At 47.0% G+C, this 20,611-nt stretch overlaps 1 protein-coding gene across 1 annotated transcript in view; it reads left to right on the forward strand.

Moving 5' to 3' along the window:
* The window catches only part of LMAN1 (lectin, mannose binding 1), a gene marked incomplete in the record, with an annotated part of 407,951 nt that overhangs the window by 349,306 nt on the left and 38,034 nt on the right, over nucleotides 1–20,611 (forward strand).

The following is a 20,611-nucleotide window of genomic DNA, read 5'->3' on the forward strand; positions in this document are numbered from 1 at the left end:
TTATTATTCATTACAAATTGGATATGGTCTCCAGGGGAGAGCCTGCTTTGGTTCTATGGTTCTCAGGAATATTCTTCCATAAAGCCACCGAGGATCTAAGGTAGCTGGGGACTCTGTCCCACAAGTCAAGAATAGATGAAGATTGACATCAGATAAAGAAGTTATGTCTTACCATAACGTTCCATCTGTGTTGCCAGTCTTCATCTGTTCTTGCGTCCCTCCTGCTTGCCCCCCCGCCTTTGGATTTCTGGTGTAGTGACATCCTTTCCTGGGTTTTTATTGCTAGGGATACCTTGAACAAGGTTTCTGGCTGGAGTGAAAGTGCCTTCAGTATGATTGCAAACTCTATCTGAGGTAATGTGGAGAGGGCATTGTGGGTAGACTAGCAGCTTGAGAGATTTTTTTTTTGGCTGAAACAAGCTATATATCACCCAGATCGGTTCCGAGGGTCAGAACCGTATTCTCACAAGTCAAAAATAGATGAAGACTGACAACATAGTTGGAATGTTATGGTAAGACATAACTTTTTTTTTTTTTTTTTTTGATAGTTTGATATCTCCGCATGGTCAAGAAACTGTAGTATCCCCAGGCCGCACAACCTGTGTCTAGTGATGCAGGAAGAACCCTAGCAACCATAATGCATCACATCCTTCCTCTTCATTTTAAGCAAAAAATGTTTCGTATCTGTAGTATTAGCAGTTTGTGCCCCTGCAACAGTCCCGGGTCATCCACCTTCTTCAGCCATGTAGGGTGTCTAAATCCAGATGTATTTTATGCAGTTAATACAATTCCAAAAGACCTTGTCCACCTAACACTTTGCAGTTTTTCACACCTCCTCTTCCCGGAAGCTTGAAAAATTTACGCTTGAATTCAAATTTAAAATTCATACTTTCCCTAGATTACAGGAAATAAGATTGGCAGGTTCATCTTTCTGGCTAATCCCAGTAAACATCTGTCATTGTGTATTATCATAAAAGTTGTACCCACACTGCTGGTGGCCTAGAATCTGTTAGTGACTGAGTGAAAACCAGTGGCACCTTTCTGTTGGTTAACATTATGTTCAAGCTAACCAAGCAACAGAAGTACCATTCTTAGTGTCGAGTTTTTCATTATGGGATCCAGAGTATCTCCTTAGAAGTGGCAGCAATGCACACTCCCTGAACTAATCTGTTTTGCTTAGTAGAAAGACTACATTGTCTGAGATTGTTCCAGGATGATGGAAGCCACTGCCAGCTGATATTCTGAATCTGCAAACAATGAACAAAAGATTCAAGATTTAATTAAAAAAAAAAAATCGCTGAAAATTAATGTTGGTGTCTGAGAGGCAATGTATCATATGCTGTGGTGATACTAGAGTGACAGTAGCAATTTTGCATGAGACTGGTTGTTATCACACTTAAATTTCATGAATCATATTGTTTTTGTGTGACATTGTAAAAATGCTTCTCATCTATCTAACCTAGTTCAACTATTGTCAGTTTGTATTGCACACTTCTGACTTTGTGTTGAGTCCACTTGTATGCTGTGTTCTGTAATGTTTTTTTCAATGAACTTGTCTGCATGTACTCTGTATTGAGCTTGTATCGTGGTTGGTCAGGAGTCAGATGACTGATGATCTTCGTGTTTCACTGTTGCAGTCATTACATTTAGGTAATCCTGCTGGCAGGTTGCCCTCAGCCGGCCTGAATTCCAAAGTCTTGGGTCCTACGTCGGTTGCTGTCGCCCCTTCCCTGATGTCAGGTCGTCAGGGGTATAAAAGAAGCAGCCAATGCCATTTTCTTCAGTCTTTCTTGCACAGTGCCTGAAGCAAAAGCAGTTCTCAAGTGCCGGTCGGCCGACTCCTGAGATTTTCGTGTTTGAGATTCAGAATCGAAGTCTACAATAAATCTAAGTACCCTGTTGGGGAAACTTTTTTCTTGCTCCAGACCGATGTCATAAAAAAGTTAATTGTATTTCTTGTGGAAAGCAAATACCTCATAAGGATTTTCATTCTTACTATATTCCTTGCCTAGGCCCTGATCACAACGTTACTGGTTGTCGGTTTTGTGCTAGATTTAACCAACGCACTATTAAGCGTCAGTATGATTTTGCTTTAAACTTTTTTGGACTCCAGTTTAATTATCCTGAAATGTCGTCGGATAGCCATCCGACTACCGGAGTTTACAAAAAAACGCAAAGAAAAAGAGAAAAACAACCGAGGCCCAAAACCGACAAAGCTTCTCCTAAGCCAGTCGCCGGTTTTCAGTGAGGCGCTTTCGCAGCCCCTGATGCCCACTACGTTTAGAGTCGCAGACCGCTACCGACTCCCACGTGGAGTCTGCCACGCCGCTGGATACTCAAGGTATTGGAGCTTCGGACGCTAATCCTTCAGATGGGTCCAGAGCCGCTGAGCAGGTACCGGCTTCTGAGGGTGTATTCAGACCTAAACATCTTTACATTAAAATGACTTCAGCTTCAAAGGCAAAGACTAAAGCACCTTCTAAAACAAGGAAACAAACTCAAGAGCCACGTGGACAGGCCTCTATGCCCAAAAAATAGTTGCTCAAAATGGCCGAAGACTTGATTACCTTGATCAGGGGTTCCCATCCCCCTCCTGATAAGAGGCCTAGGCAAGACACTGACTATGAATCTTCAGATCAGGTTTCTATTTCTTCTGATTCCTCTTCTGATCAGGAATATTCTCTTCCTCCCTATGAGGAGTCTGACGCTGAAGAATCTATACCTTCAGCATCTCCTCCTAAGGACTATTCCTTTGGGGAAACCTTGCATACCATGAGGGAGCATTTCCACTGGGAGAGCCAAGATTTTTCAGAATCTAAAAAGAGGCTCAGGGATTTTCTTTTACTACCTCAGCACAGGCCTCTAGCTATTTCACCTGTTAGACATTGTAGATGACGTGTTTTCGGAGTCTAGTCTGACCCCTGACTCCTTACCCCCAGCTCCTGTTAAGCCTGACAGATATTACAGGGTTCCTGACTCCCGCAAATTTCTTTTTAAAAACCCTGCTGCTGACCCAGAAACTATTTCACAGCGTCCAAAGGGAGTTGAGGCTTCTACTGCAAAAAACCCAACCCCCTCTGACAGAGATTCAAGGGCACTGGATAGATGGGGAAAAAGGTTTACACATCTGCAACTTTAACAGTTTAAGGCCTTTATAGCCAATTTCATATGCTTAAGTATCGGCAACATGTCATGGGATTGCTTAAACAGAAAATGTTAAATTCTGATTGTGCAGAAAACAAGGAAATGCAGGATTTATTGTATGCAGCAGAACAAGTTGGAAAACATACTTTGCAATGTGGTTTTGATTCTTAGGAGGCCTCCTGCAGGGCCGCAGTTACGGGTTCTGCAATTAGGAGGCATGCTTGGTTAAAGGAACAAAATCTGCCTGATCATGTTAGTTAAATTACTAGATACACCTTTACAGCATGATACTTTGGTGTTAAGGCAGAAGAGGTGTTAAAGAAAATGGAGGACAAAGCTAAATCTATGCAAACTGGAAGTACAGCCACCTAGGTTTAGTAGACACTGGCCTACAAAAAATTGGTCCTTTCCTGTCAGACAGACCTCAAAGGGGCAGATACAGACGCCCTAGAGGGCAGATCCCAGGCGCAAGGTTCTTATAGGCCCAAGCAATGGGGGGATTGTACCTCCAAAGCTGGAGAAGATAGATCACAAACATACAGAAAACAGTCCTAATGACTTCCCCCTGCCTGCACCAAACACTTGTCTTCTGGCAGCACCCTTAGGGGGGAAATTAGCACTTTTTGTTCAAAATTTTCACATCATAACCCAGGACAAGTGGGTTCTAAATAGTGTCACAAAGCTACAAGTTCCATTTCCATACTCTGCCAAAGGCAAACAGCTGGCCAGATCTGCCAAAAAATCAATGGGCAGAGGCACAAAAACAAGTCTCATCCCTCATGGACATAGGGGCCATTCAACAAGTACCAGAGCAAGAGTAGGAACAAGGATTTTACTCAAGACTGTTCTTGGTACCCAGAAAGGACAAGGCCTGGAGGCCGATACTGGACCTATCTATTCTGAACACTTTCCTGGATATTCCAAAATTCAAAATGTTGACTTTGCAGCAGCTTCTGCCCATGATGGGCAAGAATGCTTGGCTTGTGACTTTAGATTTGAGGCATTACCTGCATGTTCCAATCAGACAATCCTGCAGAAGATACCTAAGATTCAAGGCTGGTTCAATGCAGTATCAATTCTCTGCACTGCCCTTTGGCTTATCTACTGCACCCAAGGTCTTTGCAAAGTGCCTGGCACCAGTAATTGCATTCTGCAGACAGAGGAATACAAATATATCCTTACTTGGACGACTGTCTCATTCAAGCAGATAAGGACATTCTTCTTCAACATCTGGCATTTGTGAAAAGACTTCTAACATGCCTAGGGTACACAGTCAACAAAAAGAAATCAAAATTAGTACCCTCACAAGAGATAACATTCCTGGATGCAAGCTTTAATACAACTGCCCAGATGGCTTCTCACGCCAGACAAAGGCAACTGACTGCCTATTTCAAAATGTTGGCAACAAAGGCCCAGTTATCTGCAAGAAAAATTCTGCAGGCTTTGGGCTTCATGGCATCCTACTAATTCCATATGCAAGACTGCATATGAGGAAACTTCAGTGGTACCTAAAAAGTGTCTGGACTCAACATTGCCACAGCCTGGAAACAGTCATTACTCTCATTCCCCACCTGCAACAGGAGTTTCGGTGGTGGGCAAAGGCTTGTCACCAGAACAAGGGACAGCCATTCACATTACCTCCAGCCAGGCAGACACTAACAGCGTCAGGCTATGCTTGGGGAGCCCACATGGCAGGAAGATGATTCAGGGCACATGGTCCTCAAACCAAATGCATCTACATATCAATTAAAAAGAGATGTTAGCTGTTCAAAATGCCCTGACAGCCTTCAAGGACCTACTTCATCCGGGGCAACTACTGATAAAGACCGACAACACCACTGTCATGTGGTATATAAACAAGCAGGGGGGCACACATTCTTACCCCCTTTGCAGACTAGCCATGACCTTGTGGGGCACAGCGTTGACTTACCAAGTACATCTGCAGGCACAATTCCTGCTAGGAAAGGAAAATACTCTGGCAGACTAACTAAGCAGAAACCTCATGGATCCCCACAAGTGGAAGCTGGATCCACAAGTCTTCAGCATGATAACAAAGAAATGGGGATGCCCGGACATAGATCTGTTTGCCTCCCCTCTCAATTGCCAACTAAAAAGGTTCTGCACAAGGACTTATCACAGACAAGCATGGAAAGTTGTCGCCCTGTCTTTCAGCTTTAAAAACCTATCAGTATATGCCTTTTTTCCACTGCGTCTCCTCCCCAAGGTGCTCCTAAATGTCAGATGAGAAAAGCCAAAGATGATGCTGATTGCCCCAGACTGGCCACGCCAGTACTGGTATCCAGTACTAAGAAACTAATCTCTATACCCAGCTTGGACCTTACCTTAAATACCTCGACTACTGTCCCAGCAAAACAATCAGATCATGCACAGCCAACTCAGGACATTAAACTTGGCAGCATGGCGGATAGTGTAGTCATTCAAAAAGCACCTCTCAGTAAAGCTGTGATGGATGTCATTCTGGAAGCCAGAAGGCCTAGTACTAGAAAGGTTTATGCTGAAAAATGGAAGAGATTCTGTGCCTGGAACCAGACACAAGGAACTGATACAGCGGTACCAAATATTCCTCAGATTTTGCAATACTTAACTGAGATGCTGGACAAAGGCCTATCTTTTTCATCAATTAAAATTCATGCCTCTGCCATTTCGGCTCATTACAATACAGAGCCACCACTTTTTTCTCACCCTTTATTAAGGCAGTGCCACAGAGGAGCCAAAAATTTAAGTCCCCCAAGGAGACTACCAATACCTGCATGGGATGGGACCTCAGCTATGTTTTGGAAAAGCTCACCCTGCTTCCTTTTGAGCCAGCTGCTACTGCTGATATGAAGTTTCTATCTTGGAAAACAGCACTGCTCTTAGCAATTATTTCTGCAAGATGAGTTTCAGAGCTACAGGTGCTCATGGCAGTGGAACCTTTCATCTTTTTTTCATCCAGACAGGGTCTCCCTGAGGACAAACCCAACATTTATGCCTAAAGTAATGTCCAGTGTGGCTCTTGACCAAGCCATCCATCTGCCAACCTTTTACCCAAACCCACAGAACAAGGGGGAGAGAATTCTGCATTCTTTGGACGTACACAGACAACTTAGATTCTACTTGGACAGAACCAAAGCTTTCAGGAAGATAGAGCAATTACTAGTGGCATATGCTGCAGGATCACAAGGAAAGCCCATCTCAAAACAGACTATTTCTAACTGGTTAGGCCACTGCATTAGTTTCTGCTACTTACACCATGGCAAGCCACTGCCTAAGGGCATTAGGCCTCATTCCACCAGAGCTGCAGCCACCTCAGCAGCCTTTCTCAGGGGAGTACCAACCAGAGACATTTTAGAGGCGACTACTTGGAGTTCAGTGCACACCTTTACAAAGCATTATCATCTGCCACTCTACTCTAAATCCAGGACAGGCTTTGCCACTGCATTTCTGCAGGGCCTCATAGCCGCTCCTACTGCTGTCTAGTTCCAGCCTCCCAACCATAGCTTTGGGACTCTACCCAAATGTAATGACTGCAACAGTGAAACACGAAGAACATAGTACAGTTGTGTACACTTTACCATAAATGTAGATGTTAGAGTGTATTTACTGTTGCAGTCCAGGTTACCCACCCACCTTCCCCCTTTTTTCTTTTGAATCTTATCTTTCCTTCTTTGATTTATACTACCTATGGGGTGTATTTGCTTATAGATGAAGGTAAAATTTATATTGGTGTATTTCTGAATATGTATATATATAAAGTTTGGCTACCCTTTTTGGGGGCACCTGACATCTGGGGCAAGAAAAACTGAAGAAAATGGCATTGGCTGCTTCTTTTATACCCCTGACAACCTGATGTCAGGGAAGGGGCGACAGCAACCGATGCAGGACCCAAGACTTTGGAATTCAGGCCGGCTGAGGGCAATCTGCCAGCAGGATTACCCAAATGTAATGACTGCAACAGTGAATACACTCTAACATCTACATTTATGGTAAGTGTACACAACTGTACTTTCCACTTACCCAATAAACAAATAGTTACTAAATAAACCTGTTGATTGCAGCCTGAACTTTTCCTCTTTGTTCTACGTGTTGGTTTGGTACCCTTTCCATATTTCATTGAAAGTTAAGACTTATAATACAGCGTAAATTAGTCATGTTTGAAAGAATTTTTACTGTAAGTTTACTATTAATGTTTTTCCCTTGTAGAAAAAAAACATACAAATATGACTTATTTAGTACAAACATGACGGTAACTACAAAATCCAAAAATAAGTGAGTCAGACAAACTTGGGTTATCCTGCCAGGGGTAGCCCTCAGTCGGCCCGAATACCAGAGACTTAGTATTTCTGCGTCGGTTACTGTCACTCCAGGACTGGTGTCTTTCTAGATGAGCCTGAAGCAGAAGCAGTTCGCACGAGTGCTGGTTGGCTGCTACCTGAGTTTTCATTTCAGAATTGAAGTTGAAGTCTTCTAAAGCTAAGTACCCCGTTGGGGATCCTTTATTCTTGCTCTAACCAATGTCAGAAAAAGTTAACAATTGATCTGAAGTAGGGATTTCATTTGTCAGCAACCTTTGGGTCTTGGATCCAACATCGAATCCAAGCCGGCAACTTATTATGCAGCTTATGGATCGGAGCTCCTAGCTCGTCCCCTCACCCATAATCCCCTGCCAACCCCAAATGACCTCAGATCTAGTTTGCCGCTCGTAGAAGAGACAGCTGGATTTTGAGCTCCTGGCGATTTACCAGATAAGTGGTTAAAATCTTGTAAAATTAGAGAGTTTTTTCCAAGTTTGTTAAACGGCGTGTGTGATTTAGGTTTCCCTTTTTGATATTTTCTTAATTTTTAGTTTAATCCCTCCCCTCGCTGGTTCGTAGAGTGTGTGTGTGTTGCTTGTGTTTTTGGGGCCTAGTGTGATTGTGTAGCTTACGTTAGTTTTTTGTTATGTCAGAGGCCCCAAAACCCATTTTTTCCAAGTGCACAGAGTGTGGCCATAAGCTTTCACCGGCAGATGGCCACACTCTGTGTGTTCGGTGCCTTGGGGTTGAACACCTGTCCTCTGGGTGTGCCATTTGCGCGGCGTTCAACCCCAGGGCACTGAAAGAATGGAGGTTGAAGCTGATCCTGGCGGGACTTTAGCCCCCGGATTCGGCTTCGGCCTCCGCCGCTCCCGTGGCACCTCCTCAGCCTTCGATGGTGGCCACTCATGCCCCCCCCCCTCCCCCGGCCGGGATTCAAACTCCCACTAAGGCGCCGGAGGACAGGGAGGCCAGGAGGGAGAAAAGGAAGAAGCACCACAAGCGGCAGGCCGAGGCCTCCGCTTTGGCCCCCCCCCCCCTGCTAAGTGGGCTTCTCCCTCCATGGCTTCCAGGTCCCATCTTCCTCGGCTCCGATCACCCTGCTTCTTCCCAGAACCAGAGGAGGAGGAGACCCGATCTCCGTCGAAGTCAGAGGCGGCATTCCAGGCCCACCTCGGTGGCCTTGTCGAGATCCACTTGCAGCCTTTCTGATGCAGACTTGGACCGGATGATGAGAAGGTTCATCCAGGCCCAGCTGCAGATGGGAGTGCTCTCTCGGGAGCTCGACACCTTTTTTTGCCCCGATAGCGCCTTCTCTGACCCGCCTCCCGGGTTCAGAGCGCTCAGAGCCGGGCAGCGTTGGAGCCGGGGGTGGGTTAGTGCCGACAGTACTGGGTACTTAGGATCCGACCCTGCCCTCGATTCTGTCAGTTCCATCGTCTGATCCGACCTGTCGGAGCCGTGGGCCGAGCTTCGGTTCTGGGGGATTCAGTGTGCCTTCGGCTCCGTCCAGGTCGGAGCACACTGGTCCTTTGGATCCGACGGTCTCTGCGCCGGTTCCAATCCCTTCATCGGATCCGAGTGGGAGTCTGCTTTCGGAGCTCAGGGAGAGCGGCTCCCCCTCGGCCTTCGATGCAGTGGAGAGGGCTCTGTCGAGAGCATCCGGACCCCCGGTCCTTGCTTCGGCTCCACCCTGCACTCCCCCTTTGCTGGGTCAGGCTTCCATCACTCGGCCACAGGGACAGCCTGCTTCGATGTCCCAGGTTGTTCCATTGGAACAGGATATTGCTGGTGAGACGACCTCGGACAATCCCCCTGAAGATTTGCCTCTCAAGCATAAGTGTAAGAGGAGACACGTGGACTCCACCCCCCCCCCCCCCCCGAGTCCTTAACAGAGGACACGGACTTGGATGAAGGGGAAGGTTCCCCAAGGTCACCCCCCGAGGATGTCTTCTTTGGAGACATCATGGAAATGCTCAGGATCAGGGGGGGTGGTCTGCCCCAAAGGCTTCCTCCGAGTCTGTGTTCCTGGAGGCATTCGAAGCAGGCCCGTCTACCTCTTGGGTGTCCCCTCCGGCCGACCCTCTGGTGGACCTTATCACCACCAGGGCGTGGAAGGAGCCGGACACTGTGGAGCCAGTCCCCAAACGCCCGGATAGAATTTTGAGCCCCCCTGCAGACCGGTCCCACTGGAGCAAGGGTCCCCCCGTAGATGCCATATTGATGGCGGCAGCCACTAAGAGGGAACTTGCTCAGGAGAGCCCCTCGGTCCATCCACCGAGCAAGGAGTCCTGCTCGATGGATCGCCTCGGGGAGTGGGTATTTAGTTCAGCGACCTTCTCAGTAAGGTCCCTGAACTACATGGCACATATCATCAGGATGCAGCGAGATCTTATTAAAGAATACGCCGCTTCCCCCCCAGAGTCCATGTCGGCAGAGGACAAGCAGTTGTACTCCACTCGTATGGCCACTCTAAGATCTATTTCCAATACCTCTATGCGGCTGTTGTCCCACGCCACTGAGGGAGCCGCTAGAGCCAGCGGAGCGGGCCTAGTTATGAGACTTCAGGCCTGGCTCCGACATTGTGACTTTGCGGCGCCCTTCATGGCGTCCTTTGCAAATGCCCCCTTTGATGGTTCTGCCTTGTTTGGCAAGACCGTTTGCGAGACACTTGTCCAAAGCGAAAAGGACAGGAAGACGTTGTCTGCTGTCTGAGTCCACTTTTCTGCTCCCTAGAGGTCCTTCTCCAAGAACCAAAAGGGACAGATGTGGTTCCGGAAATCGCAACATTCCCAACCTCTTCCGTACCAACCAGTCCTTCCGTGGCAGAGGAGGACAGGGAGGACGCCGCCCTAGAGGCAGAGGGGCCCGAAAAATTTGGGTCCAGAGAAACCTTCTCTGATCGGTCCACGCAGCAGCCCTGAGGGGTTGCCCGACTGCTCCACTATGGAAGCAGTCGGCGGGCGTTTCTCGAAACACCTGGCGGCTTGGGAATCCATCACGTCATGCCGCCAGGTGCTTCGGATCATATCCAGAGGTTACCAAATCCCAATGCATCATGTCCCCAGACTCTAATCTCCCCGACGTACCACCTGATCAGAGGGAGGCGGCAGCCGCAGAAATCCAACAGCTGCTAGAAAAAAGAGCCATCCAGCCCGTCCCCCCAGACCAGCTCGGATTAGGGTTTTACTCAAGGTTCTTTCTGGTGCCAAAAAAGACGGGGGACTTGAGACCGATTCTAGACCTTTCACTCTTGAACCGGTCGGTAACCAAGGAAAAATTCCAAATGGTCACTCTTCAATCCATTCTCCCCCTCTTGCCGGAGAGCGACTGGATGTGCTCAATAGATCTCAAGGATGTGTACTACCACATTTTAATGGACAGACGATCCAGGAGGTTTTTCCGCTTCGGCTGGGAGCCAGTCACCATCAGTTCAGGGTCCTTCCCTTTGGCCTCACCACAGCCCCCAGGGTGTTCACCAAAGTTTTAGCAGTGATAGCGGCCCACCTGAGACTCCAGGGAATGCAAGGTCTTCCCGTACCTGGACGACTGGCTCCTGACCGCCCCAACAAGACATCTACTCTGCTCAGCCAGAGCCTACTGCTCAGCCAGAGACTATTTTTTCCGCCTAGCTCCCCAATTAGGCATTACGATCAATACGGACAAATCCTCCCTTGCTCTGACAAGTGATAGAGTTCATAGGGGCCAAGTTGGATACGAGAAGTCTGCGAGCCTACCTCACTTCGGAACGACTGCAAAACCTGAGACTTCATGTGCAGACCATCCTCCAATCAGAAGCGCTATCGGGAGAATTGGTCCTGACGGCGCTGGGCTTTATGGCAGCAGCAATAACACTTCTCCCATGCGCTCGACTGAATATGAGGGTACTACAGTGGACCCTCCAAGTGCAATGGTCCTTTCAGCTTCTTCCCCTCAGTCACCCTATCTCAATCGGCAAGGCTTACAGGAGGGCCATGTTATGGTGGCTCCAGTCCCCAGACCTCCATACAGGCCGACCCTTCTGCACTCCGCCTCCTCTCGTCACGGTGACCACGGACACTTCTCGCCTCGGGTGTGGGGGGGCATTGCACAGGCAGAACGGTCCAAGGCACGTGGAACAACACAGAGACTTCCCTGCATATCAGTGATGTTCTTCATCTCACATTGCTGCAGTCCTTACATATGGGTAGTCCGCTGTCCTCGGTCGGCCCGAATACCAAAGTATTAGGCTGACGTCGGTCATGGGCGCTCAGAACTGACATCAGAGCGTCAGGGTACAAAAGCGCATGACCGACGTCATATCCTCAGTCTTTTTTGCCGCATGGTCCGATGCAGAAGCAGCGTTGCAAGTGCCGTTCGGCGTTCTGAAATTTTCGTGTTTTGAGTTTCAGACCGAATCCAAGTTGGCTAAGTACCCCGTTGGGGAATATTTTGTTTTTTTCTTGCCTCAGTTATTTACCGGATGTCAGAAAAAGTGAATAATTGTATTTCTTGTGGGAAACAGATACCGCATAGGGATTATCATTCTCTGTGTATTCCTTGTTTGGGTCCTGAGCACGACGTAGTCGGGTGTCGCTTTTGTGCTAGGTTTAATAAGCGCACCATAAAACGAAGGTTAGATTGCGCTAGGCTGGTCTTCGGTAAGCGGTGTAATTATAATATGCCGTCGGATCCTCCGACGCCCGCTACCGCGAAGAAGCGCAAAGACAAAACTGTAAAACCCAGACAGGATGAGTCGTCCGTTCCGGACGCCGGTTCTTTGGAGGCTTCGGTGGAACCGGTGGTTCCGGCGGAGGCTTCACTTGAGTCTCAGGGGGAGACTTTGATTTTGCAAGATGTGGCCTCTCAGGAGGCAGGTCAGGCTGAGGGGGCCTCTCAGGTTACTGTTCTCCCTTCCCTTCCTAAGGTGGTTAGGCCTTCTCCTTCTGTTTCTAAGGCTCCTTACAAAGGCAGGACTGGTTTGTCGTCTTCTGGTGTCAGTCCTAGTTCAGCAGGGTCTGTGCCTAAGAAGCACATGCTTAAAATGGCAGAAGATTTGATTACTCTAATTAGAGGTTCTATGCCCCCTCCTGATAAGAGGCCTAGGGTGGAGCCAGAGTTGGAAAGTTTGGGTCAGGCCTCTGATGATTCAGAGTCTTCGGCTGAAGGCATTCAGGATTTCACTCCTTATTCTGATTCTGATGCAGAGGATTCCACTCCTTCTGCTTCTCCTCCAGAGGATTTTTCTTTTTCAGAAACACTTCATTCTATGAGGGAGCATTTTAAGTGGGAAGGTCAGGATTTTTCTGATTCACGGAAGAGGCTTAGGGAATTTTTGTTTTTACCACAGCATAGACCCTTGGCTATACCCCTGTTTTGGATGTTGTTCAAGATGTGTTCTCAGAGGCTTCCCTTAATCCAGATTCTCTGCCTCCTGCGCCAGTTAAACCGGATGGGTATTACAGGGTGCCTGAGGCTCATAAATACCTCTATAAGAGTCCTAGGGCAGACCCAGAAACTATTAGCCAGGGACCTAAGGGTGTCAGGGCCTCTGTTGTAAAAAATCCAGTTCCTCTAGATAAAGAGGCTAGAGCTTTGGATAGATGGGGTAAAAAGGGGTGTATACCTCTTCTACTTTAGCAATGAGGGCTTTGAATTGCCAGTTTCATATGTTGAAGTATCAGAATTTTCTTCTTACTCAATTAAAATCTAAGGTGGATGCTCTGGCAGAGGGCATAGAGTGTAAAGAATTACAGGATTTGGTACATGTCTCTGAACAGGTGGGTAAGCATTCTTTACAGTGTGGTTTTGATGCTTTACAGGCCTCTTCCAGGGTGGCTGCCACTGGTTCAGTTCTTCGCAGGCACGCCTGGCTTAAGGATCAGAATTTGTCAGAGCATGTTAAGACCAGGATTTTGGATGCTCCTTTACGGTCTGAAGTTTTGTTTGGTCCACCTGTGGAGTCAGTCTTGAAGAAAATGGAAGACAAGGCTAAGTCTATGCAGACTGTTAAAGATTTTTTGCAGGTGCAGCCTCCAAAGTTTAGTAGAAATTGGCCTACTAAGGGGTGGGCGTATTCCTCCTCTGATTCTCAGTCTAGGGGTAGATCTAGGCGTGGTAGGGGCAGAGCTCAGAGTACCTTCAGGCCTAGAACATGGAGTTCACCTGCACAATCTTCGGGTGAGGGCAGGGGCCAGTCCTTTCGTAAACAGGCCCAATGACCTGCATTTTCAGCTGCCAGATTCTTCTTCCCTGGCAGCACCTTTGGGAGGACGGTTGGCACTCTTCAAGCAAAACTGGCTTTTAATCACCCAGGACAAATGGGTATTAGACATTATAAACCAAGGTTACAAGTTTTATTTCCATACCTTGCCTCCTTTCAAAGGCATGCCAGACGTTCCTCCTCAGCAAAGGCTAGAGGCTCACAAGCAGATTTCTTTACTTCTTCAAATGGGAGCTGTACAACCGGTTCCTCTGTCAGAAGTGGGCCTAGGATTTTATTCTCGCCTGTTTCTAGTCCCAAAGAAAGGGAACACTTGGAGACCGATTTTGGATTTATCTATCCTCAACACATATCTGGACATTCCAAAGTTCAAAATGTTGACGTTACAACAGCTTTTACCTCTGTTGGGCAAAGATCACTGGATGGTAACTCTGGATCTCAAAGAGGCTTATCTTCATGTTCCTATCAGGCCCAGTTGCAGAAAGTACCTGCGTTTTCGGGCTGGGACTTTTCATTATCAGTTCTCTGCATTGCCCTTTGGCTTATCTACTGCGCCCAGAGTGTTCACAAAGGTTCTGGCTCCAGTGATAGCCTTCTTCAGGTTAAGAGGAATACAAATTTATCCTTATTCGGACGATTGCCTGATTCTGGCTCAAGACAAGGACGAACTTCATCATCTGCAGTATGTGATGGCAGTGTTAAGGTGCCTAGGGTATTCTGTGAACGAAACTAAGTCCAGTCTAGTACCCTCTCAGGACATGTGCTTTCTGGGTGTGAGACTGAATACAGCATCCCAGATGGCCTTTTTGACCCCGGACAAACAAAAGAATCTTTCTCTTTACTTCCATCAATTGTCTCTTCGGTCCAGGCTGACTGCAAGGACAGTCCTTCAAGCCTTGGGGTTCATGGCATCTTGTATTCTGGTGCTTCCCAATGCCAAACTGCATATGAGGAAGCTTCAATGGTATCTCAAAAATGTATGGACACAACACTGCCAAGATCTGGACACTGTCATTCAAATAATACCTTGCATTCAAAAGGAATTTTTGTGGTGGGCTCAGGAATGTCACCTAAACAAGGGACTCTCTGTGACCCGACCAGAGGCGAGTCAGATTCTAACGACGGATGCCTCAGACAAAGCTTGGGGAGCGCATCTCATTGGAAAATGGGTACAAGACACATGGCCTGCCAGACTTCAACATTTGCATATCAACTTGAAGGAGATGTTAGCAGTCCAATTTGCATTGATGGCTTTCAAGGATTTACTTCTCCCAGGACAGGTGTTGATTCAAACAGACAACACAACTGTCATGTGGTACATCAACAAGCAAGGGGGAACACATTCGTACCCTCTTTGCAGGCAAGCAATGATTTTGTGGGAGACTGCTCTCAGTTTACAGCTAAATCTTCAGGCAAGGTTTCTACCAGGAGCACAGAACTCCTTAGCAGATGTGTTGAGCAGACAGATAGTGGATCCCCACGAGTGGAAATTGGATCCTCATGTATTTCGAAAGTTGACAGTGTTATGGGGAACTCCAGACATAGATCTGTTTGCTTCTCCACTAAACTACCAGTTGCCAAAGTTTTGCACAAAAATGTTTCATCCCACAGCTTGGAAGGTGGATGCTCTGTCATTCAGTTGGAGCAATCTTCACGTCTATGCCTTTCCACCTCTGCCTCTCCTCCCAAAGGTACTCTTGAAGGTCAGACAGGACAAGCCATCCATGATTTTAATAGCTCCGGATTGGCCTCGACAACACTGGTACCCACTGCTGAGAAGTTTGGTACGGGAGCCTCCATGGCCTTTGCCTTCGATTCCACATCTTTTGTCTCAGGAGGGCAATCACTTACTCAATGTCAAAATTCAGTCTCTGCATCTAACAGCCTGGCATATTCTGTTCTAGACCCTGGAGGGTCTCCGCTTCCACAACAAGTTTTGAATGTTATTTTGGAGGCCAGAAGGCCTAGTACAAGGAAAGTTTACGCTGATAAATGGAGGAGGTTTTTTATTTGGAGCAAAGCAAAGGACTTTGATGTTTCCAAGCCTGATTTAAGTGTTTCTCTTCAGTATCTTACTGAGTTATTGGACAAGGGTTTGTCTTTCTCCTCTATAAAGGTTCATGCTGCAGCCATTTCTGCTCACTATGACTGTGTCCCTCCATTATTCTCTCATCCTTTGTTTAAGCAATTTCTTAGAGGGGCAAAGAACATAAGATCCCCACGTAGAGCTCCTACTCCTGCTTGGGATCTCAATTTTGTGTTGGAGAAACTTACTTTACAACCTTTTGAGCCTGCAGCTACTGCCGAGTTGAAGTTTTTATCATGGAAGACTGCTTTTTTGTTGGCCATTACCTCTGCGAGAAGGGTTTCTGAATTACAGGCCCTTATGACAGTTGAGCCTTTCCTAATTTTTCATAAGGATAGGGTATCTTTGCGTACTAATCCTACCTTTATGCCTAAAGTGGTTTCTAGTGTGGCCTTAAACCAAACTATTCATTTGCCTACTTTTTATGCAAACCCCCAAAATAAAGGGGAAAAGATTTTGCACACTTTGGATATTCATAGGCAGTTGCGTTATTTGAGCAGAACTAAAGGGTTCAGGCAGTCTAAGCAGTTTTGTTTCTTTTGCCTTGGGTTCTCAGGGAAAACCTGTTTCAAAACAAACTATTTCTAAGTGGATTGGTTTTTGTATTGCTTTCTGTTATTCCCATCATGGTAAGGAGATTCCGGCTGGAATCAGGCCTCATTCCACGAGGGCTACTGCCACTTCTACAGCCTTTTTAAGGGGGGTAGCTACTAAAGATATTTTGGAAGCTGCTACTTGGAGTTCAGTGCATACTTTTTCTAAACATTACCACCTTCCACTTTATTCTAAATCCAGGGCTGGATTTGCCACTGCTATTTTACAGGGCATTTTGGCAGCTCCCAATGCTTTATGATTTTGCCAACCTCCCTTTACCTCTGCTTTGGGATTCTACCCATATGTAAGGACTGCAGCAATGTGAGATGAAGAACATAGTACAGTTTTGTACCTACCATAAATGTAGATGTTCGAAGATCCACATTGCTGCAGTCCAATTTACCCTCCCTCCATCCCCTCTGCAGTTTGGAATGGTGGTGTGGTTTGGGTGGTAGTTACTGTTTGTACTTGTGTTTTTGGGGGAATTTTCTGTTTTTGGCTGTGGCCTTTCTTTTTAGGGCCTTCTGACATCTGGGTCAAGAAAAGACTGAGGATATGATGTCGGTCATGCGCTTTTGTACCCTGACGCTCTGATGTCAGTTCTGAGCGCCCATGACCGACGTCAGCCTAATACTTTGGTATTCGGGCTGACCGAGGACAGCGGACTACCCATATGTAAGGACTGCAGCAATGTGGATCTTCGAACATCTACATTTATGGTAGGTACAAAACTGTACTTTCTGGAGATGAGGGCGGTGCTGTTAGCGTTGCAAGCACTTCAGAACCTTCTCCCCGTAGGAACTATTGCGATACAGACGGACAACATGTCAGTTGTCTGGTACATCAACAAACGGGGGAACCAGGTCTTACCCTCTCTGCCGAGAGGCCATGAGGGTGTGGGAATGGGCCATCTCCACCAACCACTTTCTGATCGCAATGCACATTCCGGGATGGTCCAACATTCTGGCGGACAGACTCAGCCGCACTATTCTTTCCCCGTACGAATGGTCTCTCAATTCCCAAGTAGCGAAGCGGATTTTTGCCGAATGGGGGCAACCGTGCTGTGATCTCTCTGCTTCTCCTTCAAATACGAAATGTGCCAGCTTCTTCGCTCTGATTCCGCCCCCAGGGGAAGCCCCGAGAGACGCCCGGTCTACTTTATGCCTATCCTCCTCCTACCCCTGATGCTAAAGCTCATACAGAAAGCCTCTTGGTTGGGGAGCAGAATGATCCTCATTGCCCCATTCTGGCCTCGTCAAACTTGGTTCCCTTACCTGTGGTCTCACTTGATGAATCCTCCCTGGATTCTGGATCCCAGTCCGGATCTAATATCCCATCCCTTTAGGATTACTGACCCCAAATCTGGACAACCTGAAGCTGACAGCTTGGCTGCTCCAGTTCCACTCTTAGTCAGGACTCCCGGCATCTCTTCTCCAGTTAGGGCCATCTTGGTGGCAGAGCATAAACCTTCCACCAGGAAAGTTTATCGCAGTAAATGGAAGCGCTTTTCCGTCTGGGCGGAACATCATAACTTGGATCCCTTTACTGCTCCGTTACCATCCGTGTTGGACTTCCTCACCGGACTTTTTCAGTAAGGGGCTAGCTGTTCGACAGTCAAGGTACAATTGGCAGCCATTTCCCATTATGTGGGACATGAGACAGATGACAGCGAAATTATGCAAAACCTTTCTCAAAGGTACTTTTCTGCTCAGGCCCCCTATCAAAGAAGCTGTACCCCCTTGGGATCTATCACTAGTTCTTCAAGCCTTGACTGCTCCTCCCTTTGAACCAGCTGCCTCGGCCGAACTTAAATATCTGTCATGGAAAACAGCGTTCCTGGTAGCTATCACTTCAGCGAAAAGAGTTTCCGAACTTCAGGCCCTTTCTGTGAAACCCCCTTACTTGGCTTCAGAAACCAATATCAGTCTATCAACCTACCAGTTTTCTTTCCTAAGTACCAGAATAAAGGAGAATACAAGCTGCATTCCTTAGATGTGCACAGGCAGCAGCGTTTCTATATTCATAGGATGGCTGGTCACAGACAATCCGATCAGTTGTTCATTTCCTTTGCCAAATTCAATTTGGGTAAAGCTGTGTCGAAGGTCACCTTATCACGCTGGATTTCTCAATGTATTCTTCTAGCTTATGAAACTTCTGGGAGGCCCGCACCTCAGGGAGTCCGTGCACATTCCACTCGTTCCATATCTACTTCTGCCACCTTTAGATCTAGAGTTCCCTTGGGTGATATTTGCTCGGCAGCCACTTGGGCCTCATCTCATACCTTTATCAACCATTACAAACTGGACGTTATTTCCAGAGGGAGAGCATCTTTTGGCTCCGCAGTGCTCCGGAACATCCTTCCATGATGGCTGCCCAAGATTTAGGTAGCTGGGCACTCTGTCCCAAAGGTTGCTGACAAATGAAGTCCCTACTTCAGATTAAGAAGTTATGTACTCATCATAACGTTCCATCTGAGTAGGTGACTTCATTTGTCTGCAACCATCCCCCCCTCCTTCCCCCTGACCTTCAGAAGCTAGTCTTGAATTTCCTTCCTTGATCCCTTTCCGGACACCTTTACTTGGGTATCTGTAGAAGGGCAAACTTGATCTGAGGTCATTTGGGGTTGGCAGGGGATTATGGGTGAGGGGAGGAGCTAGGAGCTCGGATCCATAAGCTGTATAATAAGTTGCCGGCTCAGATCCGATGTCGGATCCAAGACCCAAAGGTTGCAGACAAATGAAGTCACCTACTCAGATGGAACGTTATGGTGAGTACATAACTTCTTATCTCACCTGTGGAAAGCAAATACAACATCGAGATTTCCATTCTTACTGCGTCACCTGTTTAGGCTCGGACCATGACGTCCCTCACTGTCGGTTTTGTGCTTTGTTCAGCACCAGAACTATGTCATTGGGCCCGTATTGTAACTCAATATTTTCGCTATCGGTCTCCGTATTCCGAAATGGCTTCGGTAAGCCAACCGACTACCAATCTTCCAAAAAAAGCAACGATAAAGACAGACCGCACAGGACCAAAACTGCCGACAATGATTCCGTTAAGCTAGTCGCCAGTACGCCTGTCCTCAGTGAGGCGCTTTCACAGCCCCTGATGCCTGCTTCTGTGGATTCGCAGGACGCTACCCATTCGGAGTCCGGTATGCCGCAAGACTCTTCTTTGACTAAGGATCCTGCGGATGTCTCTACCTTGGATGGGTTGGAGCCGCTGAGCACGCACCGGCTTCCGAGGAAGTTATTCGTTCTACGATACTCGACACAGACGACGTCTTTCGCGTCTTCAGTTTTTTCTAAAACTACCAAATTTCTAAGGCCCAGGGTACGAACTACACCTAAAAAAAATGACCCAAGCTCAAGCACTTGTTTCCATGCCTCAGTCTGAAATGCTTAAAATGGCGGAAGACCTTATCTTGCTTATTAGGGGAAGCCAGCCTACCCCTTCCAAAAGAAAGACACTTGTCCCCAGCAGTTTTATCTGACCAGGAGTCCGATGACTCTGAGGTTTCTGAATATGAAGACATGCAACCCTTGTCTGCTTATAAGGATTCAGATGCAGAGGAATCCATAACTTCTGCCTCTTCCAGAGGATTTTTCATTTGGTGAAACCCTACATACTTTAAGGGAGCATTTCCAGTGGGAGTGTCAGGACTATTCTCAGTCCAAAAAGAGACTCTGGTAATTCTTAGATTTACCACAGCACAGACTTTTAGCCATTCCTCCTATCCTGGATGTTGTGGATGATGTTTTTATGGAATCCAGTTTAACTCCTGACACCCTTCCTCCTGCTCCCAGGAAGCCTGACTGGTATTAGAGTCACTGACTCTCACAAATTTCTTTTCAACAATCCTATTGCTGACCCAGAGGTCATCTCCCAAGGACCTAAAGTAAAAAAAAGCAACCACAGCTAAGAATCCCATCCCCTCGGACAGGGATTCCCAAGCTTTAGACAGATGGGGTAAAAAAGTATACACCTCTGCAACTCTTGCCATTAGAGCACTAAATTGTCAGTTCCACATGCTGAAATACCAGCAACATACTATGAAACTCTTTTAAATGAAACCTATCTACCTTTCCAGCTTGTGCAGAAAACAAAGAATTACAGGAACTTATGCATTCTGCAAGCCAATTTACTAAGCATACCTTGCAAATGTGGCTTTGATGCCCTAGAAGCATCCTGCAGGTCAGCAGTAACAGGTTTTGTACTGACATGCTTGGCTTAAGGAACAGACCTCATCAGACCAGGTCAAATCCAAACTATTGGACAGACCATTGAACA

Source organism: Protopterus annectens, chromosome 1.part0, assembly GCF_019279795.1.
Source record: "Protopterus annectens isolate FY-2018-M chromosome 1.part0, PAN1.0, whole genome shotgun sequence".
Classification (NCBI taxonomy): Eukaryota; Metazoa; Chordata; order Ceratodontiformes; family Protopteridae; genus Protopterus; species Protopterus annectens.